This window comes from Canis lupus, chromosome 8 (assembly GCF_011100685.1).
Source record: "Canis lupus familiaris isolate Mischka breed German Shepherd chromosome 8, alternate assembly UU_Cfam_GSD_1.0, whole genome shotgun sequence".
Classification (NCBI taxonomy): Eukaryota; Metazoa; Chordata; class Mammalia; order Carnivora; family Canidae; genus Canis; species Canis lupus.
Window position 1 is genome coordinate 28,824,649 of NC_049229.1, and position 14,682 is coordinate 28,839,330.

General features: G+C 38.1%; 1 long non-coding RNA gene across 1 annotated transcript; it reads left to right on the plus strand.

Annotated features, from left to right (window-relative positions):
- The first annotated feature begins 3,726 nt into the window (after positions 1 to 3,726).
- Positions 3,727 to 5,160, plus strand: LOC119872989. Its single transcript, XR_005362863.1, has 3 exons — positions 3,727 to 3,892; positions 4,026 to 4,087; positions 5,075 to 5,160. It is a non-coding gene; the product is annotated as an uncharacterized LOC119872989 (long non-coding RNA).
- The last annotated feature ends 9,522 nt before the right edge of the window (positions 5,161 to 14,682 follow it).

A 14,682-nucleotide genomic window follows, 5' to 3' on the forward strand; every position in this document is an offset into this window, starting at 1 on the left:
TGGATATGGAACAATCTACAGTCTAAACGAGTCTGTACTTATCATATAATCTTTTTTAAAAAATATGAAATATTGAGGTGCCTGGGTGGCTCAGTGGTTAAGTGTCTGCCTTTGGCTCAGGTTGTGATTCCGGGGTCCTGGGATCAAGTCTCATATCAGGCTCCCTGCGGGGACCCTGCTTCTCCCTCTGCCTATGTCTCTGCCTCTCTCTCTGTGTCTCTCATGAATAAATAAACAAAATCTCTTTAAAAATTATGAAATACTGTACATGAGATGTTCGGAGAGTAATATGCAATATCTTACCACTCATAATTGTTTAAATTTAATATACAATCAATAGATTTATTATTTAAGAATAAAACATTACCATTGAAGTCCCTTACATATTCTTCCTCAAACCTATTCTCCTTCCCTCCTGGAGACAATTATTTTCCTGATTGACCTGTCATGAGATCAAGATCCATATATATCTCATATATAGGTGAAAAGTATATGAATATATATAAATGAAAAGTATGCATCCACAAATAACATATAGTATGGTTTTGTGCATCTTTAAGCAATTTTTATAATAAATTACCCAAGTCTTATCATACTGTGAAGTATCAGTCCTGCGACTTCTTTTTATCACAATATTGTTTTCTAAGATTCATAAACATAAATCTAGTTTATTCAGTTTAACTATTGGATGTATTCCACATGAGAATATACTATAATTTGCTCATTTCTCCTATTGGTGGGCATTTTAAAATTACATACTTTCCAGTATTACAGATTATGCTGCTTCAGTGAATACCCTTGTGCATTACTTTAGGTATACACATGCAAGAGTTTCTCTAAGATTTATACCAAGCAGTACAATTTCTGTGATTCTACCTTTTAATCAAAATGTGACTCTAGCAACTTTAGGTGCACAATCTATCTTCAAACTGCTTTGACCTTGGGGATAATGGAGAGATTCACAGGACCAAGGATTATTGATGGGAGCTCTAATTTTGTGAGATAATTAATATACCTTTATTTGTGGGACATCTATACATTTATTTATTTATTTATTTATAATTTTGTTAAGCAGTTAATGACTATGCATATGGGTTTGTATATTAAAATTTACTTACCATAAATAACTGTAATTTCAAGTTTCTATTTTGTTGGTATACACTCCCTTCATCCTAGGTTATCTAGTAAAACAAAACAAATCTTAGCTCCCCTGGAGAAATCTGGGAATCACATCTTCTTTATATCTTTCATAACCTACAGACTGTTTTCCTATTAAACCACATGTAAATTAATCTGTTTTCTTAAATTAATAAGAACTGTTTGATCTGAGTTTTGGATCTTTAGAAGATAACTCTGTTATCATACTGTGTATATTGCATTTCCACTGTAAATCAAGAATTTAAAATACTTTAGTTATCCTAAGATTGCTTCAAGGAAACCTGCTTCAGTGATACCACTAGTCTAGAACCCTGTTGAGGTCACCTATAAAACCTAAATTTTGGAATTAATAAACAATTTGAACTATTAACATATTAAAACATACCATCTTAAATATTTATATGTGCAAATCATATATTACCTAGAAATACATGAGAGGAAAGAAAATAATCAAACATTAGGAGCAAAGTATATCAATCACTAGTGCAAATTATCCATTGATGAAGAGCTTTCTAAAGAGTTCACAGCTAGATTTTTTCTTTTTTGTCATTGTCTTGTCTTCCATCTCCAATAGATATAATGCAATGACTCTTCCATTCACATTTGCTTGGGAAAGATATGAGAACTGATATGTAGCTAATCACTAAATTGTCAAGTTTATTTAAGTCACTTAATTCAATTAGTTAAAAGAAGCCAGTTTATCTCAATTTAGACCACCTTTCAATAGGATTATCTAGCAAAAAAGTATGGGCTAGATCAACTAAATGTGGCAGGAATAGGAGAGTCTGTTTTCTATCCCTGACTACATAGATATCCTTTCACTTTGGATGACCTGATATCATTTGAAAATGGGTCCAAAACCCTGGATTCTCTTACATTTGGGAAGCTGGACCAAAAAGAAGCAACCCACAATGTATATATAAGCACCAAGACCTATGACACTGACCAAGCAAGTTCCGAGGGCCATTGAGGAATGAGATAAAGGTATTTTTAGTTTCTATGCAGAAAGTACACGCACTTTGTACATTTCAAAAACACAGGGCTATCGTTCCATCAGCAATTATAGAGACCAGGTGTTCATATTTTAGTCTCACCAGATAGAAAGAAAGTTTATTTTTTTCTGAGAAGAAAGCATATGTTTTTAGGCATTCTCTAATGATGCTATTTGTATGTGGTCAATTTTGAGGGGTAAGACTGCGTATTGGAGAAAAGTTGCTAATTTGTCCTTAGACTGATTGAATCTACCAGTTGGGAGCCACTGAGTTGAGCAAATGCTGAGGCAAAGGGCTTCTCTGCCCATCATCACCATACATAGGTCAGCCTCCAAGATTTAAGTCCAGAACTAATAATAATTGATGGTATTTACCACTTGCGGTGTGTCAGGCACTGTTTATGTGATTTCACATATATTCATCAAATCCTCACATAACCACATGGGATAGATGCCAAAATTATCCTTCATTTCACAGATGAGAAAATAGAGACATAGATTAAGCAATTTACCCAAGTTACACAGCTCCAGAGCTTGAGGCACTAAACCTCACTATTTTACAGAGCTCCAGTATTTTACGTAGCTGACAGGCCAGTCAGATACACACTGCTGTGGTCTTAGGACCTCAGGGAACTAGATCTCTTTTGGAGCCATTACAGGCTTTGGGGTCCCACTGTAGGCCCAAAACACAGAGGGAAAGACAAAGATAACCAAAAGTTGAATCTGCCATTCACTCTGAAGTGGCATCAAAATGTCCTGGAGACTCCCAGAATCAAAGCCAGTTTGGAGATAGGTCAGGCTTCCTAAGTCTATCTCCAGGTTGGAATTTCATAAACCCAGTAATGATTCTTCAAATTCTGAAAACTGAACTATTGAAATGTAAGGGGAGACATCTCGGTCAAATAAATTTGAAAAGTAATATTCTACTGAAATTCACAATGAGTCATAATGAATATGAAAATATTAAAGATTCATAGAAATCCCACAATAAAGAAACATGTTTAATTTTGCTTAAGCAAGCATTTCTCAAACTTGTACTTCTTTGCATTTACACAGATCATCATTTGAGACCAGTTCTCCAGAATCAAGTTGACCAGTGGTACCTTGAAATAGATGCTGTCTGGTTCACATGTCTTATAAACATTCCACAAAAGCTATTATGGGCCCTGCATCACCCCTCCTCCCAGCCTGGCTGCAGGAAGGCCTTCTCCTCTGAGAACTTTAGGAAGGCCTGGGTTCTGAGGTTGGCATTCCATACTCTCTGGCCTAAGCTTAGCTTCCTAAGTCCCTTTGGGCTTCTCTATCAAAAGCTTGATGTGTGGCTGTGAGCAACTTGAAAATGAGCCATTCAGTTCTGATCCCAAAACCAGGGAGTGAGACATTTTGTTTAGATTTTCCAAAGATCTTTGGCAACATTCCATATAAGTGGTTCCTCAATAAGCAATGAATCATAAACATCCATTATGGACAGGAGCAATTGGGTAATAATAGAACCGACACACGCTGTCCTTATGGCCTTTCCTCCAAAGGGGAGTTCAATTGAATTAAGTCTGTTCCCACAGTATATTACTCAATGTTTCTTAGGGCTATGAGAAACCTGGAAATTACGAGGCAAACCACGAATGAATTGCTGTTCAGTCAAGTTACACAACTAATAGAAAGTTAAATTCCTCTGTGGCCAAACACAACATCTAGTTTTCAATCTATCAAAGAATAACAAGCCAGGAAGTGAGCACATTACAGGTATCTACCTTCCACCCAACCAAGGATTTCAGAACATTTTAAAAGCATAACCTGATTAGGATACTCCTTTTAATGGAGCAGAACAATAGGCTATGAAGTTTTATGACATACCCATCATCCTCTTCTTTTTCAGTTGCTAAGGAAAGTGAGAATCAGGTCAGGACTGACTGTTTTCTTTAAAACCACTTAATTGAGGTATGTATGATTGACGTATGTCAAACAGCAGTATATATTTAATTATTTAATTTAAACACCAAAGTTTTCTCCTTCCCTCCTCATTGTTGTTGTTATTATTACTACTTGTGTATGTATATATGATAAAAAAAACATCTCACATAAGATCTACCCTCTTAGCAGATTTGTAAGTTTTTAATACAGCATTGTTAACTTTAGGCATTATGCTGTACAGCAAATCTCAAGGGCATATTTATCTTGCATAACTGAAATTTAGTCCCCTTTAACTGATACTTCTCCTCCCCTCCTTTCCCCCAGCCACTGGCAAATGCCATTTCACTCTCCAATTCTTTTTTTTAATAATAAATTTATTTTTATTGGTGTTCAATTTGCCAACATACAGAATAACACCCAGTGCTTACCACTTCTGAGTTTAACTGTTTTAGATTCTTTATAGAAGAGGTGTCTTGTAATATTTGTCCTTCTATATTGGTTTAATTCACTTAGCATAATGTCCTTCAAGTTCATTCATATTATCACAAATGACAAGATTTCCTTCTTTTAAAATGCTAAATAATATTCCACCATATGTATATACCACATTTGCTTTCTCCATGCATCTATCGATAGACAGCAAGAAATGATCTAGGTTCTTAGCTAGAAAATGAAGTAATAATAAAAAGGAATCGACTCAGGAATTCCTCAACATGGACTGGCCAAACATAACAGAGTCAGCAAGGGGACTACCACTGGAGCAAGGTCTGGAAATCAAGAAACTCTAAATGATAACGATGCCAGATACCCTAGTGCTTAGTTCTGCAAAGCACAAGTAGCAGAGATGCTAAGGCAGCTTTGAGAGACTGCTATGTTGGCCTAGTCCATCTGCAAGGGACATCAAATTCCTTGGGCTCTTCATAAACACAAGGCATTAAATGGGTACACATAGGGTAGTGAAAAGGAAAGCAGATTCCATGCTTCATGGGTTCTCTATATTTTATACTTCCACAGGATCAAGGAAAAGGACAGTAACATTTATTAGGTACCACGTGTTCTGTGTGCACTATTGTATTTAATTCTCACAGCAACTATATGAGGTAGGTACCATTCGTCCAATTTCTCAGGAAAACAAGACTTAGTGAGGTGTATTGCCTGCCCAAGCTAGCTGGAATTGAGACCCTGTTCCGCACACACCTAAATACTCTTTGACAGTGCATGTCAACATTCAATAGCTGTGTACTGGGCATTGTATCAGACCAATGGAGGTTAGAAACATGAATTAGATATAGTTCCTGTGCTCACGGAGTTTATGAGTTAGTAGGATAAATAGAATTCAGTCAAATAGGTATAATACAAAGCAGAATTAAGTCCCAGAAGAAATACATATAACTAAGAGTTGAAGACAATGTAAATAGTAGGAGTCCTTGTGTCAGAGAAGAAAAGCACAAAATGGACACAAGGAATGCTGATTAATTCAGGACTGCTAGGGAGGAGAAAGTGAAAGGAGAAAGGAGGTAGGGAGAGGTATAGTCAGAATGAGCCAGAATGGTAGTTTGGGGTAGGTAATGAGGACCTCTAAATTTTTAGCCCAGATTTGATTGTATTCATTCCAAGGAAAAATGGATGTTTTCAAGTAGGACAGTGCTTTAGAAAAAGAAGGCAGGAAGCGGTCTGCAGTGAGGATTGAGAGTAGATCAGCTTGAGTGAGAAAGAACATTAAGGAGGCCGGAAACTATGAAGGCTAAGAACTCCAGCCAGGAAGTATTTAGAGAACATTTTCTCTTAGAAGAAGGAAGGAGAAGAAACAGACAGAATACTATGTCTCAGATGTCAAAGGAGGAAAAATTTCAAGAAAGAAAAAGTGGAAATTTTGCATATCAGATTAATTTGTTATAATTATCTCATTAACAATTTATCAAATGTCTTGAACCTGCTAAACATAGAACAGACCAGCAAGAGAGTCTACTCTGGGGGAACTTACATTCCAGTAAAAGAAAGCAAAGTCAACAAATGAAACAAGATAATTAAGCACTGTCAGAAGTACCACAGGGATGCTGGGGTGGCTCAGTGGTTGAGCATCTGCCTTCAGTTTAGGGCCTGATCCCCAGATAGGGATGGAGCTCTGCATTGGGCTCCCCAAAGGGAACCTGCCTCTCCTTCTGCCTGTGTCTCTGCCTTTCTCTGTGTCTGTCATGAGTAAATAAATAAAATCAAAAAGAAGAAGAAGAAGAAGAAGAAGAAGAAGAAGAAGAAGAAGAAGAAGAAGAAGAAGAAGAAGAAGAAGAAGAACCATAAAGAAATAAACAGGATGAAGAAGGAAGAGGGAGAAATCTTTATAGGGCATCCAGGTAAGACCTCTTAAAGCAGTGACATTTGAATTAAGGATGGTCAGCTATTCCAGAGCAGAAGAGAGAATGTTCTAGGCAGAAAGAACAAGCTCAAAGAATGTGGAATCATTAGAAAGGGTCATGAGAAGAACGGAGAGGAAGCCATTGTGACTGGAGCATCCTGAACAGGCAAAATACCAGTATGTAATGAGGGCAATGGTCCAGCAGAGAGGAGATACACCTTGGCCTTGGGTTGATGGCTGAGAAGATAAGGAAAGGGCTAGATCTGGAACTACAATCGATAGAATCTGTTGTTAGCTATAGGAGATGAAAGAGAGGGGAATCAAAGAGGACTCTTAACTTCTCTATTGAGTAATCAGGTGGATACTGGTGCCATTTATTTTGATGTGAAAGAATGGGAAACAGATACATCCAAGGGAGAAGGAGCTCCATTTTAGACGTATAAAGTTTAAGAAACCTAGGATAATGGTATTTGGATTGCCAAATCATGGATTTGGGCAATAAGGAGGCCATTGATTTCTAGTCAGAGATGTAGTCCTTAGTAGTTCTGGGGTAACTTCCTTAGCGCAACCTCCCTTCTAACTCTAACAGAAAGTCTCTGTGAAGGATATGATTGGTATGACTTGGGCCCAGTGCCCAAGTGAAAATAGACTCCTAAGACTGGATCCTACCTTTACCTTCCCATTCTTGAGAGGAGTGGGCAATGGGGGCCAGAGAGAATAAACAGGATCCATTACCAGAAAGAAGGTGGAAGGGTATTCCATACAGACAATGAAAATAACTACCAAAGGCAGAAGAGTTGGCCCCACTCCTACTTTTATGGCAATTTTTTTCTGACATATTCTCCACTAAAACATAAAAATCTATATTTTGCTTCATTAGAGACAAGAGCTGAATAATAAGTTGGCCACTAGATCTAAGTTTAAGTGTTCATTCATTTCCTCATTAAACAAGTATACCTTCGGTACTTAATATGTGCCAGGAGATGTGAGGTATAAATAGATATGTAAGACAAAGCCTTTAACCCTAGGGGGGAGACGAGACATGAACACTAACAGTAATACAGAAAAGAATGAGTTAAGTGCCATTTGAAACAAAGTAATCTCTAGAAACCTGGCTGCGGTAACTTAAGGAGGAGGCAGCAGTACCTGTGTAGAGGAGAAGTAAGATGAGAGAAGAGGTTTTGCCAAAATATGGAGACAAGAAGGACAAGGTGGTATGGTAGAATGGTCAAAATACCTGTGGAACTGAATGCTAAATTTCTATTACAAAGCAGTAGGATTGGGGCTTGAAAGGGAGGTTGGGGCCAGGTGATAGAAGGCTCTGAATGCCTGACCTGGATCACTGGGTTTGTTAGAACTCCTCGCGGTGTTTGAATGGAGGAATGACAAGATCCAGGCAGTGCCTTGGGAAAGTCGGCTCTGTGAGGAGTTGGAGAAGCATTAGGAGTGGGGTGACAGAGAGATGTTAAGAGGTCACCCCAATCTCAATGCATGAGTGATAGAGTCAAGCTAGGGAGATGGTAGCACTAGAAAAGAAAAGATGGGTGAAAGAGAGGGCATGAAGAAATATTTGACCAGACTGGAGAATGGTAGGTAGGGAAGAATTTCAGAGAGGAAGGAAATGAGAAAATAGTCCAAAGTGATGGATGTTTAGAACTTAGTGAAAAGGGGAAAGGGGGCAGTTTTACTACAGAAACGGGAAGGTCAGGAGGTTTGGGGAAGACATGGCTAGTTGACCTTAGACATAGTTTGTTAAGCTTGAGTCACCAGGAGGACAGCCTGGCATTGATTTTCAGCAGTGCGTTGGGCACGTAGAATTGGAACCAGAAAAGCCATCAGCCTGGAGACAAACCCTGGGATGGCATTAGCAGGCAGATGTGACAGTGAAAGGGGCCTCTGGGCAGAAAGTGGTAGAGAAAGGCCAAGGTCAGAACCTTGGGAATCAGTACGCTTAGGAATCAGGTAGAGACAGGAGTCCCAGTGGAGTCTGAGGAGAGAGGCCAGAGAGTAAAAAGGAAAATGTGATTGTGACAGAAGCCAAAGAATGATCAGCCATGACTTTCATATTGATTAGCCTGATGTCAGAGAGACAGTTACCTTGTGACAAATTGGAAACACATCTTTTCTTTTTCCTCAACTCATGGGGCCAATCCTTGGCCTTTGGCACTCTGGTTTGGCAGTGCATCTGTCAGGGGAGTCAGAACAACAAAGAGGGCAGGCCTTGACCCCACAAGCCCGATCTGGACTGCTGTGGGGCTTCTTTCCCAACTTGATTCAGGAGTGGAGTGGGAGCTGATGGAAACAGAGCCGGGGAATTTGAGATTCAAAGAAAGGAAGTTCACATAGTAGCAGATTAGAGGGGCAGATTATTTAGGGAAAAGAAGGATTTTGTGGTAGGGAAATTAGAAAACCATTATCTAGAGGCCATTTTCTCTCTCTCTCTCTATCTCTCCCTCTAGGTGACAATTGGAAATTAAAATTAAAATGGAAACTAAGATGAAAAAAATGATGTTGTCAAACATTTAGTAAATTCCATTTCCTCATCCAGAAACATGATTGCTACATTATATGTGAATTACTTGCTTTTAAAAGTAACTGAAAGTTATTTATTTCTTAGAAAATAATGCATCCTGAACCTAGAAAGTATGGAAATATAAAAAAAAGTACACAGAAAAAAAGCAAGTTATCTCTAACCCTTAATCCAGAGAAACTTCTTTTAAATGTTTAAATGTTGGTGTATGAAATTTCATCTGTAATTGGACAACTAGGCAATTTCCAATCTTTTACTATTATAAACAATATTATGATGAATACCCTTCTACATTCATTTTTGAATACTGGCTCTAATATTTTCTTACCATAAATCCCTTAAGTGGAGTTGTTGGGTAAAAGGAAAGGCACACTTTTTAAAACTCTTGATAAAAACTGTTCAAATAATCCTACGGATTTGAGCTTCCACTAGCATTATAACAGAATGCCTTTTGGTTATGTTCATCCTTGTTCTTACCCTGTTAAGAGTCTTTTTTATTTAGTAAGGGATATTCATTATTTATCACATACATTGCAAATGTTTTATTCACAGTTTTCTATCTTCCAGCATTTGAATTAACCCTACAGTTTTTTAAATACATAGAAATATTTACAATTTTAAATATATAGACAAATATGTTGCTATTTATGGTTTCTGATGTGCATGTTATGGGAAAGTCTTCCCCACCACAAGAAAAAGAAATATTCACCTGTATTTTCTTAGTTGTATATGTATGTATGTATATGTGTGTGTGTTATGTAACATTTTGATCTATGCAGATTTATTTTGTACTTTGTATTTTTGTATATGAATAGTTAATAAGTTATCTTAGAATAACATTTCACAAACTTTGTTCTAAGGACTTCTTTTCAGGGAGATGCAAATTGGTGCTGTGAAAAATGAGTCCTAAGATTGATTAGGTTTGTACTGACTCAAATAGTATACTGCCTCTTATAAGAATTGATAATAATCTACCTCTTCCTCTGCCTCTTCCTGCCCCCTTCTAATAAAAAAGTGAATCTCAAAAAAAAAAAAAGGCATTGATAATCATTACAATCTAGTAAGGAATTCTGATTAACTTCAACTCAGTGCTTTACAAATGTGTTTGAACACTCTCTTTGAAACTCAACTATTAAAGTCAAACAAGTATTCATTGAATGTTTGCTATTTATAAACATATAGAATTATAGAAATTCAAAGGTGAACAAGATAGAATCCTTATCTTCAAAAAGCTTAAAGCCAAAAAGGAATTATAGTCTAATAGGGACTGCTTTAGAGGGCAGAATATGATACTTCCTTGCTACAAGTGGACAAAAGCTTTAGGGCTTGTCACCTGAATATGGATGAGGTGGGAGAGGAAAAGTTCAGATGAGAGTCTCAGGGGCTGGAAGATGATGCCATGTTGAGACTAGACTAGCTCAGCTTTGAACTGACAGTAGCATACCCTACTGGGGGCAACGGAAAATATAGAATGAGAGTTTGGATGAGGCGTGCAGAGATACAGATTTGGAAGACATCAGCAAGAGAAGATATAGAAAGCCCTTAGGGTAGATTAATATATGATAGAAGAGTAGAGAGCCACAACACCAGCCCTGGGGTGTGCTTTATTTAGGAAACAGTAGGAAGAGCTTGGGAAAGCAAAAGATGATATCAGAGAGGAAGAAAGAGAGTCTTGAATAAACTTAGAAGTCCTTGGAATAGGTTTATTTCACAGGATCGTTCTGAAATATTTTATTAAAAATGAATTGGTAACTTCTTGGATGAGAAGCTTGGGACAGAGGGCCAAATGATGTGCTGTGAGGACCATTTTGAATCAGCAGCTACCCATCAGTCCACCACAAATGCAACTGGAAATCCAAAAGCTGAGGAAGGGATGTCAACTGAAATTCTACGAACTACATATCAGAACTACATCCTTTAAAATGCAAAGAATTTGAAATACGTGTCTGTAATTTCAAAATCATTGTGACTACATATAAAATTTCTCTTTCTGCTTTGGGAAAGGAGAAGGGAAATTAGTGGCAGAAAGAGTGGGTGGTGCTGGGTACTCAGTGAACTGGGGCTGTCTGAGGTCAATGGTCAACTCTCTAGTTTTGAAGGGTGATAAGTGGGCAGAAGCGTTCACCAATAATGAGTAAAACCACAAGAACCTCCAGAAAGAATCAACAGAATCCCAGAATGTTAGGCTTTGTAAGAAATGTTTGGTAAACCACAGGCAGAGGTGCCCCAGATTCTGATGTGGGAATCAAATATTCCAATTTTGGTCACAAATAAAAATCCCTTCTGCTTGAACCTGTTCTCATGGCTTCCATAAAGTCATCTTCAGTGGTGTGCCTTTTTTCTCTCTGGTTGCTTGTTCTTTGACTTCTCTTTCTCACCCATTCCTTAATTCTGTGTTCATGAACCTGATTTCCTGATTCCAAGTCTCATATCTTCTATCTTTAGAGTCAGTTGTTTAAACTATTTTCAGAAGATACTTTCATCTTATCTTGGTTTATTGTCTCTTCTTTGCCCATAAACAAAACCAATCTCCTCAGCCCTCTACTCCCAGCTCTCACCGTCTGTGGAAGTGATTCTGAAGGGTGTGGGAGCTCACCTGGACCTGGGTGTTGCTGGTACTAGCAGAAGTTATAGGAGTAACACTGCAGTTAAGTCACCATGGCCCTTGACTCCCTCGCAATCAGCATCCCTTGCCCAGGCACTAGATGATTATTAGTGCCTCCAAAGATGATCACCTAGGTCACAACTTTAATTTTTGAAATGGGCTCCTTGAGATGCCTGGGTGGCTCAGTGGTTGAGCATATGCCTTCCAGCTCAGGGTGTGATCCCAGAGTCCCGGGATCAAGTCCCTCATTGGGCTCTTTACAGGGAGCCTGCATCTCCCTCTGCCTGTGTCTCTGCCTCTCTCTGTGTCCCTCATGAATAAATAAAATCTTAAAAAAAAAAAAAAAGGAAAAGAAATGGGCTTCTTTCAAGGAATCGTTAATATTATAATTAACATTGCTTACTATGTACTAGTTAGTGCTACAAAAACGTTATATACATTAATGGATTGAATCATTATCAACTACTCTTTAAAGATGGGGAAACTAAGGTGAACGGTGTTAAATAACTTGCCCAGCTGGTGAGTGGAGGAGCCAGGATTCAGCCCAAGCCATCCAACTCCTGACATAGCATAAAGCAAGCCTGGACCAAAAGAAAGGAATACAGTATTCAGAACAGACAAATGATTTTAACATGTGGAGTTGAGTATAAAGGAAAAGGGACAGGTATAGTGAGGCAGGTATGTGCAGGAAAGCAAAGACACATCTGCTAGAAAATGACCCGATCACTTTGACCCAATCACTCTGCTGGACTAGTTCCCTCCTGCCTCCCTTACATGCCACCCTTGCTAGTTGCCTCCCGGAATGCCCTTTCTGTCCAATTTCCCTGTCCACATTCTGTCCAGTCCAGGAAAACCCCCTCTGTCTTCATTACATTCACTTTCCATGACCACCCATCATCCATAATGGGTTTCGTGACTCACCCAAATACATAACCTCACATGACTTTATATTGTTACTTAGCAGTTTCATGTATTTCTAGCTTATTCCTCTAAATCAGTGAAGGCTCCTCAAAGCCAGGGACCAGGTCTTAGTACCCCTTCCCATCCTCCACCATCCCCCACATGAAGCTGCCCACATAAAAGGCATTCAATGAATACTTGTTTACTCAAATCCCATTATTGTGGGAAACCTTCTAAGTGACCTTTGAATGAGTAAGTTCTCAATCTTTAACTTTCTATTCATGTGTGGCACGCAATAGAGACCCACTGTTTGAAATTACATCCAGAACTTCTGTTGACTAAGTGTGGTTTGAGTTATTTCATGCAGACAAAAAAAAAAGAGAGAGAGAGAGAGAGACTGTTTGCTTCCGGAAAACATTTTTTATAATATTATTATTGGCGACTCATGCTGACATAGAACTACTTCTTTATTTTGGCTGAACTTTGAACACAGATTCACATTGTTCAAGTTTCTTTTGGAGTCAACTTTACTCTCATGCAAACTTCCGAAGATTACCAGCTACATCTCTCAATGTGAAGGAGAAATGGCCATGTGTGCAGAAAATTTATCTAACTAAAAGTCCAAAGTCTGTGTTTATTTTACTGCTATTCGTTAAAATGTGCAAGTCTAGAATTTCCAAATGTTCACCATATGTGTAAGCCCAAGCAAATCAAACAATTTTCAATTATAATTGGGTAATAATATGGTCTACCTTCTGTCTCACTATTTGTGCTTGCGATGTGAGCAATAGTAGATAAATATCAGTTCCCATTTCTCATTTCCCAGACCAATATCACTCCAGAATTCACAGCACACATCACCCAGAATTCTGTACACACCAATAATCGCTCCATCTTCCCAATGTCTTTGAAACACCCAGCATGGATGTTCCTTTTCTTAGTGATGATAAATTCTCATACTCGAATCTTGTAGTTATTTAGCTCTTTTGCACTTAAATTCAGTCTTCCAACTAAGTAAATAAATAACAAATTCAGTCTTCCACTTAGAATCAAACTGTAAGTAAATAAAGTATTTTTAATACTTTTTAATGCCTTTTTATCTTCCACAACACCTGATTCCAAAGCTTTGAAACCAAACAAAAAATTTAATTGGCATATGAACAAGTAAACAAAAGCTTAAACGGCTTTTTTCATCAGAGATTGCAGGTGTTTTTTAATATTCTGTACTACTCCAAGAATGTGACCATCCTTTATAAATTTTACCTATAAATATTTATCCTATATTTAGTCAGAAGGTTACCTTGACTTAAAAAAATAGTTAATAGAAAGCTAGAAGGTAGTTCTGTATATGTTTGACTTTTAAAATATATTTGTTAAATTGCCGAACTATTCACTAACTTCTGTCCCAGACCTAGTCCCATATCGGGCAACTGAGATGCAAAAGCCAGCTGGGCATTTTATAAAAAGCATCCTTAACGATAACTTGGAGCATTTGCAAGTATGCAGTACTTCCACCCATGTCTGATAGCTAAGTCCCTAACAGCAGTACAGTGATCTTGAAGACTATTCACATGAAGAAGCTAGGACCTACTGATCCCTGCTGCCCAATTCTTTAATGTATACCTGTTCCTCCACCTCCCCATGGTACCCGGAGCCACTGGGACTCTATTCCATGCTGTGGACATCAGCCAGATGGCTTGGTCCTGCTCTCCACCTCTCTCTTTTCTCTTTTCTTTCTCTTCTCTCCTCTCTTCTGCTCTCTTCTCCTGTCCCCTCCCCTCTTTCTTCTCCTTCTCTACCTCCTCTTTCTCTTCCTTCTTCACTTCATTCATAAAATATTTATTAACAACATTTTTTATTATTTATGGGCCCTCTGTCAAGCAATGGGGACACTCTTAGAGTTAATAGACGAATAGAGAGGTGAATATTAATAAAATGATCACAAATTGTGATGAGTACTATGACGGTAAAGAACAGAGAGATATATGATAGCAGGTTCCAGAGATCTGCTCTGATCTGGAGTGTCAAGAACACAGGCCTAATTTTACACTTTGATCTCAGAGGCAAGTTGAATTTATTAATTTATTCCCCTTTTCTCTTTTCTGTTTCATTTCTGAAATGCCAACTACTGGCACCTAGGGCCCAGCGTAGTGTGTGTGTGTGTGTGTGTGTGTGTGTGTGTGTGTTTACCTTCTCTCTTGCTATGCTAGAATTTGCCAAAAAATCAATATATA